Below are 9,678 nucleotides of genomic sequence, written 5' to 3' on the forward strand. Positions count from 1 at the left end.
CACTGGTTTCTCTCTAAAGCCAGTCATTTTCTCTCTTCCTATAATAAATCTTTCTCTTCCTGAATGCCCAGCTCACTCTCTTTTTCTCTGTGCTCACCTTACAAAGTATACTCAATATTTTGTACTTACCTGTTTGGGAAGAGAATCTGAAAAAGAATAAATATAAACACATATAAGGTATACATAAACGAATCACTGCTGTACACTTGAAATGAACACAACACTGTTGAATCAACTCTACTCCAACATAAAATAAAAATTAAAGGGATCTCCCTGGCGGTCCAGCAGTTAAAACTCTGAGCTTCCACTGGGGTGGGCACAGGTTCGATCCCTGATCGGGAAACTAAGATCCTACATGTCTTGCAGCGCAGCCAAAAAATTAAAACAATATAAAAAGGTTCCACATCCATGAAAGGCAATGATATGAATCATTTGAAAGAATAAGGTAGACCCTGATGCCATAACAATAGACCTCTAAGATAAGGTTACTTGGGAAAAAGCAAGGGAGAGGACCATGTATGTACAACGTACTTTCCAAAGTGGGGTAGGGGTGAATATATATGTTTCCCTGTGGACAGAGTGACTTGAGGAACCAGCTGAGAAGCTGCTTACGGTGATCGCCACTGTGAAGACCTGGGTCGCGGGGAAGGGAGGGGAAGGGCAGGAGGGGACTGAAGCAGATGGCCTGTGAAGAGGACTTCCTGTTCAGTGTACGCCCTCCCTTTTGTGCCTTTCTGAGTTAAGCACTATATTCGCATAGCACCCATTTGAAAAGTAAATCTAATAAAACCACAGTACTTATCTCCGACAATGGACTCCTATGCAGAAATGAGAATGAACCCTCTGGAGCCACACCCAGTAAGGAAGAAGAACGAACAGAATGAACCTAATGCACAATGCTGGCAAAGAGCAGACCAGCCGGGGGCGAAAGTACTAGATGCCCACTAGAAACTGTGTGACTCTATTTACCTACAGGCAAAGGTAATCGGAGCTGTTAGAAATCGGGGTTGTGGTTCCCCTTGTGGGGGGCAGTGACAGGAAGGAGCCCAAGGAGACGTGGGTGGGGGAGGTGTGTTCCGTTCCTTGATCTGGTGCAGAGGACGTGGGCTGCGCGTGTGTTGATTCACTGGACTGTGCCTGCTGTACACACGTGTCATGTCAGAAGCAGGCAAGAAATTTCAAACACCACGATGGGAAAAAGGGTGATGAGAAAACACTGAAATACAGAAATGGAACATGTTCACTTGCTACTGAACAATTCCTCTAAGAATGTACCTCCAGCAGGAGACTAGAGCCACCCCTCTGGCCCAGGAGCAGTTAGCCAACAGGCTGGAACTGCCAGCCAGGGAGAAGGTGACGGGTTGGCGATAGAGACTCTTTTGGTCACCGCAAACCAAAAACCTGTGTGGGGCTTTCACGAGCTGAAACCCAAATAGTAATACATAGATGCTGCAAGATATTATTTGAGGCAAAAAATACAGAGTAGAAGGAAACCTACAGATCAGTCTATGTGTCCTGAATTTACCGCTTATCACTTACTTGAAAAGAACCAAGACTAGATTCAGTGAGTGTGGAGTCACCCTGTATGCTGCTGCTGCTAAGTCGCTTCAGTCCTCTGGCTCCCTCACTCCCCACATTTTGTCTCTTCTTGCTCCCACTGCCTCTACAGTGCACAATTAAATGGGAAGTTCCTGGTCATAAAAGAGCCCAGCAGGATCATCCAGCAATACACATGTGAATCCCCCTCTTTACACAAACACTTGCGTGGTGACAGCGCACTATTGCAAACATTATGTCACCGGATTTTCACGATAACCCTGGGCTCAGATCACATTATTCCCAATGGACAGATGAGAAGACAGGTTCTGCAAGACAAATCCATTTGCCTGAGGTCACAGAGTGAGTAAGAGGGAGAGATGCGGACTTGAATCCAGGTATGAGAGATTAACTTGTCAGCCACCTGGATCTCTCTTGGTTTAAAATACTGGCTCTAGGCAAATTGTATAGCCTCTCTGGGTCTAGTTTCTTCATCATGTAAGGGGATAATGAATAGAATTGAGGCTATGGGATTTTTATGAGAATTCAATGAATTAACCCATAGGAGGTGCTTAGAATGGTGACTGGCAGGTTTTTTTGTTAGTTGCAGTTTCCCACCTGGGCATTGAACCTGGGCCCTTGGAGAATAGAGTCCTAACCACTGGACAACTAGGGTATTCCCAGACAGTTGTAATGCTGAATAAATTATCTCTCATTATTCTTACTGGACCATGTTAGGGAACTATAGATATTTAAACACCTAAGGTCATTCAGTAAATCTTGTGGGCTTGTGTATTATTCCTGGTAGGAGAATTCTCAGCTTCTTCCTAATTCTCAAAATGGTCTATGAACCAAAACGTTTTCAGAACCACCGGGTAAGACAGACAATGATATACTTAGCCCAATTCCGTAAGCCTTGCATCCAGCATCCCTCCCCAAACACCCAAACGTTCAGAAGGGAGGAATGTGACCAAAATTGAGAAAGACAGGCCTTGTTTGGTAGTCCAGTGGTTCAGAATCCATGTTGCCAATTAAGGGGCTGGACGGTGGGGGGCAGTGGGTGCAGGAGGGAAGAGGGGCCCAGGACCACTTCCCGGACAAGGAATGAAGGTCCCAACACGTCATGTGGTATGACAAAAAAATTGTAAATAACTTTTTTTTTTTAGACAGAGACTTCCCAGGTGGTCCAGTGGTTAAGACTCCATGCTCCCAATGAAAGGGGCCCCGGGATCCAATCCCTGGCTGGAGAACCAGGTCCCACCTGCCACAATTTAAGATTCAACACAGCCAAATATAAATAAATATAAAAAGGAAAGAAAGTCAACATAGGAACACAATGAAGCAAGAAAAAGGTGGCTAGAGCACCCACACTGGGTTCAGCTCTCAGCACCGCCATGTATGAGGGGTGATAACAGCTCTACCACCGCCTGACTCCCTGGAGAGTCAGATCATGCAGGGTGACACCCAGGCAGCCCCTGGGAACACGCTAGCTCGCTTCTCCCACCAGTTCCTTATGCCTGATGGGAAGAGCCTGTTGGGAAGTTTGTCACCATCCTGGGTCAAGCTCCCCTTTTCCCTTTGCTCCCTCCAACTTCACCAAGCTCGTACCAAAGCACTCTGCATTCCACAATGGTCACTAAGACTGGCCACTTCACTTTGGCCCTTCCCAGGCCTCAGTTTCCCCATCTTTAAAATGAGCTTGATTGGCTTAGATGATAAGGACCTTCCAGTACTAAGCCCAGGGACTTCAGAAAGCAGGATGCGTGCCAATGATTTACTCTGTTCCAACTGAGGATACTAAGGCCCTGAAAGGAGCAGCAACCTACACAGGCCACACACCGATTCATCCCTGGCCTAGCCTTGCATCACCTTTCTCCTCTGCTAAGGGTACAGAAAAAGGCTGAGTGCTGAAGAATTGATGCTTTTGAACTGTGGTGTTGGAGAAGACTCTTGAGAGTCCCTTGGACTGCAAGGAGATCCAACCCGTCCATTCTGAAGGAGATGAGCTCTGGGATTTCTTTGGAAGGAATGATGCTAAAGCTGAAACTCCAGTACTTTGGCCACCTCATGCAAAGAGTTGACTCATTGGAAAAGACTCTGATGCTGGGAGGGATTGGGGGCAGGAGGAGAAGGGGACGACAGAGGATGAGATGGCTGGATGGCATCACTGACTCGATGGACGTGAGTCTGGGTAAACTCCGGGAGTTGGCGATGGACAGGGAGGCCTGGTGTGCTGCGATTCATGGGGTCGCAAAGAGTCGGACACGACTGAGCGACTGAACTGAAGTGAACTGAAGGGTATAGGGACCACACTGCTCACTGAGTATGCTGAGGCCGAAAGGGAAAACTGCCTCAGTTCACGTCCAGTTAACTCCAGAGCAGAGTCTGGACCCTGGACTTTCAGACTTCTATTAAGGAATGGGGGCAGGGAGACTGCTCTGGGCAGGTCCAGTGATTAAGACTCGGAGCTTCCACTGCTTGGGGTACGGGTGCCTACCTGGTCGGAGAACTAACACCCTGCATGCCACATAGCAGGGAGGCCAAAAAAAAAAGATTGGGGGGCGGTGCGCAGAATCACCTGGAGCACCATAGAGACGGTCTTCTCGCCCGCCCTGGCTGCCCGCCATTTACAGTAAGTGTCTGCCTTCAGGTTTTCTACACAGAAGTCTGGGAAAAAGAGTGGGAAAGGGAATGTTAGGGTTCAGAGATGAGAGCTAGGTCCCCAGCTCTCAGATTAATCTGAGTGTGCTCTCAAACCCTCTGATATTCCCCAGGTTTAAGTTTCCCTATTAATCCCCACACACTCTGGGGTTTGAGGAAGAATGGATACTTGTATATATGTATACAATAGCTACGTTCCTTCGCTATTCATCAGAAATTACCACAGCATTGTTAATTGACTGTACCCAAACACAAAATGTTTTTAGTGTTAAAATAATAATTGGAGAAGGAAATGGCAACCCATTCCAGTATTCTTGCCTGGAAAATCCCATGAACAGAGGAGCCTGGTGGGCCCCAATCCATGGGGTCACAGAGAGTGGGACATGACTGAGTGACTGAACTGAACTGAGGAGCCTACCGCAACAGGATCCCCTCTACCTATGGCTGGCTACCCTCCCCACAGCCACCCCCATCCCCCCCCACACACATAAAATTACACCCCCAAAAATACACACACACACACGAAAAAATATACATACACACGTGAAAAAATACACACACCGACACAAAATCTCTGATCTCAAGATCATGTGCCTGAGGTAAAGGATCTCAATAAAACACAAAGTATGTTTCCAAACCAGACACACACCCAACCTTGAGTGCTTCCAACCGTGCCTCAGCTTTCCAATGCGGTTTCTGGGCATCTGGTACCGTGCCCATCCTGGCCCAAGGACAAGCACCCCTCTGTTCAGTCTCTGAGAGACCCAGAAATGCATCTTGGGGTGGGGTTGGAGCTGCAGACAGACCAAACACAGAAAAGGGGGTATTGAGCCAAGCATGCCGCGGCAGAACAAGCCTGGACTTGCTGGGCGCTCCCCAGTAGGGCCTCAATCACACTGGGCACCTCCTTGGGAAGAGAGACAAGGGAGAGGGAATCTGAGTCCTAGCACTGTTATATCCTGCAGGAAACAAAATGACCTGATTTTGATCTTGGGCTTCAGGTAAGGAAAAAAAGGAGGGGCACAGGGGGATGAAGGGGGTGAGACCAGATGGAGAGAGGGTTGGAAGCCCAGACTCCTGGGGTCCCCATGGAGAAGGGGGCTGAGCACAAGATGCCCATGTTCCTTTTGGATTCTTGTTCCACCTCCCCCACTCAGAGCTACAGAGACCTACCCTCAGATCTTACATCATCTTTCTTAGCCAAGGAGCAAGGTAGATCCAGACCCGCCCCTTCTCACCTTCTTATAAGATGAGCTCAGGACCTGGGACTGCATCTTCACTCAACCAACCATCATGAAGCCTTACACAAAACCTGAGACTTTCCTGCTAGCCCCCATGCTGCTCTGCACCCTCCTGGGTCTGGGTAAGTGACTAGGGGTCTGGACTCCTGGAATCCTGAAATGAAGACTATGGGAGAGCATTTAGCCAGGTCCTTGAGGGTGAGGGGGAAAGAGGAGGTGTCCTGGGAATTCAGATTCATGGAAAAGGCAGATTCATGAAAAAGGCATGGAAAAGAGAGAAAGCCTGGGTCCCCAAGGGAGGAAGAGTTCAAAAACATGTGGGTTTAAATCTCTGAGAAAGGAAGGGTTTGGATGGGCTCTGCTCCCCTCCCCTCCGACAGTGTCTCAAAATAAAATACCTGAATTCTAGGAATTCAGATAAGAGTATGATTAGAAAAAAGAAAAGTGAGGTGAGGGGGAGAGATTTCCTTTCTCCCAGGACTCTAAGGAATTCAGGTCCCCAGTGTCTTCTTTCCTTAGATGCAATTCAGGCAACTCCACTTTCCCCAGGACCCAGTTCCCCTGTGTCTGGGCCCCAGTTGCCTCCTCTCTCAGGACCAAGGAGCCAGGCCCTTGTCCTCCTAGTCCTCGATCTTCCTTCTTGACCTGGGTTGCAGATCCCAGCCTCAGGTACCCCTGCCTGAGTGACTATGCTGTCTACCAGACTTAAATGTACCCACAAGGAAAAGGGTCCCACTTCTGAGAATCAGCTGGACCTGGAGGTTCACAGAAGTCCATGAAGGACTTCCTCAGTGGTCCAGTGGTTGAGAATCTGCCTGCCAACGCAGGTGACATGGGTTCGATCCCTGGTCCAGGAATATTCCACATGCCTTGGGCAAACTAAGCCCTCGTGCCACAGCTACTGAGCCCATGCTCTAGAGCCTGTGCTCTGCAACAGGAGAAGCCACCACAAATGAGAAGCCCAAGCACCGCAATGAGAGAGTAGCCCCCACTCTCTACAACTGGAGAAACACCCACAAGAAGCAAGGACAACCCAAAATAGCCTAAAATAGAAAAAAGAAAATTAAAGGATTAAAAAAAAAACAAAACATGCATGGAAACCTTCAGCAGGACTCCTTACTATCCTTCAGCTTTCTCAGAGGGCTCTAGTGTCCAAATTCCCCAACCCCATAAGTAGGTAAACTTGCTCCTTAGTGGAGTTGCTGTCCACCCCTGGAAGCAGCCTTGCTGGCAGCAATATAGCGTATCTGATGGAACTTCAGATAGTTCCCTGTTCAGCGGCTCATGTCCCTCTTGTGAATAACCAGGGAGACACCTTTCCCTCTCCTTCAGACCCCCCACCCCATCCCCTTCTGGACTCAGAAGTCATGGCCCAGAGACCACACCACTTGGACTAGAGCCTCTCTCTCCATACCTCAGGGTACCCACTAGGCTGTGAGGTGTGTATCAGGGATGGAGCCATATGCATTGGAGAAACGAAGACATGCGCCCAGGACGAGGACACCTGCATCGTCATCACGACTGAGACTAACGATAGTAAGAGGGTAGGGAATAGCGTCAGATCCTGGGGAGGTGGGGGTGCTTTCAGGGTAGCAGATACTACCATGCTCTGGGAGAAACCTTTGAGTGAAGAAGGGGCGAGAAAGAGGAAAGGAGGAAAGAGAATCCAGGGGGATGACAGAAACCTCTGTTGCCAAGGATTTCTGAAAATGAGACTCCAAAGACATGATGGGGAGGGGCAGATATAGAGAATTTCTTAGGCAAGAAGGGATTAGGAAAGGACACAGGGGAAGAGTGAAATCCCTGGTAGGGGGCGGGAATCTAATATGCAAAAGGTGTAGGGGTGGGTGTAAAGAAGACGGGTGAGTTGCAAAGAATGTGATTAGGTTGACTCTGTAATCAGGTATAGCCCACCAGGCTCCTCTGTCCGTGGGATTTTCCAGGCAAGAATACTGGAGTGGCTTGCCATTTCCTCCTCCAGGGGATCTTTCCAACCCAAGGATTGAACCAGTATTTTGTGTCTCCTACATTGGCAGTGGGGGTTTTTACCACCGAACCACCTGGGAAGCCCCAGTATTGAAACAGAGAGAGAGAGAGAGAGAGATAAGGACAGATAATCCAAGGACTCAGTCCATGAGTTTTCAAAGAGACAGACAGGACTGAGCATCCACCCACCCAAGCTCTTGGGGTACAGAGCAGAAACCCTAGGGCTGGAGGAGACCAACTTTGGTGGAAGGGGGAAGGCCAGGGAAACTGGAAGAGACCACTTCAGGCAAGACCTGAGAGTAGCCAAGGAGGGCAGCAAGAGATCATAGGCAGGAAGTCTGGGGAGTGACCCTGGGAAATCTTAGACGAAGAAGGAGATGGGTGTTACAGGGTGGTGGCTGAGGGCTGCATCCTAGGATATGGTGGAAGGAATTCCAGGGGGTAGGGAAGGGCTGAAGGCTGGAAGAGACCATTTCACGCAGGTCTGGGGGTAGTCATAGGTGGCCTACCTAGAAAAGACCTCTCCAGGTGTGACCTTTAGAGAATGGCAGTGAGGTGGCTGTGGAGCAGAAGGGACTACTCAGGAGACACCAACACAGCCGGGGGCGGAGGGAGGAAGGGTTGGGTTCAATACTCAACCCTCCAGGCCTTGCCCCAGACAGATAAGGGTATATGACTTTGGGGAGATGGAAGAGGCCTCTCTAGACAGCAGTGGGCTGGGGAAGCTGTAAGGTGATGGAGATGGAAGAGGCCTCTCTAGACAGCAGTGGGCTGGGGAAGCTGTAAGGTGATGGAAATACCCCGGGACCAGGGTCCAGACCAGGGCTCCTGAGTCCTCTGTCCACCCTCATGATGCAGAGGGCTCCGTGGACGTGACCAGCTACAAGGGGTGCTTGAAATCCAGCGAGTGTGACCCGGGATTCCTCTCCATCACTGTGGCTCCGGAGAACACATGGGGTCCAACACGTGCTGCTGCCAGAGCGATGGCTGCAACCACAATCCCCTGCCCGGTAAGCCCCAGCTGAGCCCCACGGCTGGAGTCCCTCCCTGCCTACCCCTCCGCCCACCAGAGCCAGGTGTGAGCACCTGTCACTGACCTGCGCTGTCACCGGGGCAAGCGTCTTCCTTGCGCTGAGCCTTGGGTTCTTCTCCTGTAAACTGCAGTGTCCAGGGACTTCCCAGGTGGTCCAGTGACTAAGACTCCATGCTCCTATGCAGGGGTTGGATCCCTGGTCAGGGAACTCGATTCCACAGGGCGCAACTAAGATCCAGTCAAATAAATATTATTTTATAAAAACGCAGTGCCGGTTAGTGACTAGTGTCCCCGTGCTGGTTGTGAAGTTGGAAAGGACTTAATGTCCCTGTGCACCTTATCCTCCACCCTCTTCCCCAGCATTCAGGAGAAATCTGACAGAGAATGGCCTTCGGTGTCCTTCCTGCTCCACCTTCCTCAAGGAAACATGCACCCCGACTGAGGAAACGTTCTGTTTGGGTGAAGAAACCCGCTGTGTCACCATGACTGGCCTCATGCACCCTGGTGAGGGGCACCTGGATTTCAGGAGGAGGGCACAGGGTTCCCAGAGGGTCCCAGAACTGGAGCCTCATTATTCCAGATTCTTAGGGAGAAAGTGGCTCCAGAGAAATGGAGGAAGGTGGCTGGGGCATGACCCCTGGATTGGGAGCGGGGAGGCATTGGAGATCCTGATTCTAGTCTGAAATCCCCTCCAGCAGGTGTCAAATTTGCTTCCCAGGGATGTGCTATGGAGAACACCTGCCACATCAAGCCTGGGACCCTGGTGCCCTCAGGCTCTCATTTGCTGACCATCAAGAAGATCAGCTGTCTTCCAAGCCCCCAGGCTTCTGGCAAAGCTGAGTGAAGAACTGAGGCCCATATGGTGTTTGGTCTCCATTCCTTCTCAGCTATAGCTTCCCACGTGTCTATAAATTAAACGAATCAACAGAACAAGGCTGTCTTTGTGCTGTGATGCATTTCAGGGAGATGGGATGCAAAAAGCAGGGGTCTCAACCCTGTCGAACCCCCTCTTTGGAACGAGGAGAGGGAAGATGCTACCTTTTGTTAAGGGATTACTTCCTGCTGGGTCCCTGTGCTAAGTGTTTTCCACGAGAGAGCTCATTTCATAATCACAACTCTGTGAGGGTGAAAGTATTGTCCCCATTTTACAGAGGAACAAACTGAGGCACGGATTGTGGTGTCACTTGCCTTTGGTCAAACAGTTGGGAGCGTCAGACTCCA

General features: G+C 49.8%; 1 pseudogene across 1 annotated transcript; it reads left to right on the plus strand.

The window, feature by feature from the left end:
- The first annotated feature begins 810 nt into the window (after nucleotides 1-810).
- LOC147353970 (phospholipase A2 inhibitor and Ly6/PLAUR domain-containing protein-like) lies at nucleotides 811-9,384 on the plus strand (annotated as a pseudogene). Its single transcript, XR_015144966.1, has 6 exons — nucleotides 811-858; nucleotides 5,457-5,560; nucleotides 6,858-6,974; nucleotides 8,283-8,434; nucleotides 8,818-8,961; nucleotides 9,156-9,384. The product of XR_015144966.1 is annotated as a phospholipase A2 inhibitor and Ly6/PLAUR domain-containing protein-like (transcript).
- Nucleotides 9,385-9,678: the final 294 nt, after the last annotated feature.

This window comes from Bos grunniens, chromosome 18, assembly GCF_055505025.1.
Source record: "Bos grunniens cultivar Pamir isolate PY7600 chromosome 18, Bosgru_T2T1.0, whole genome shotgun sequence".
NCBI lineage: Eukaryota > Metazoa > Chordata > Mammalia > Artiodactyla > Bovidae > Bos > Bos grunniens.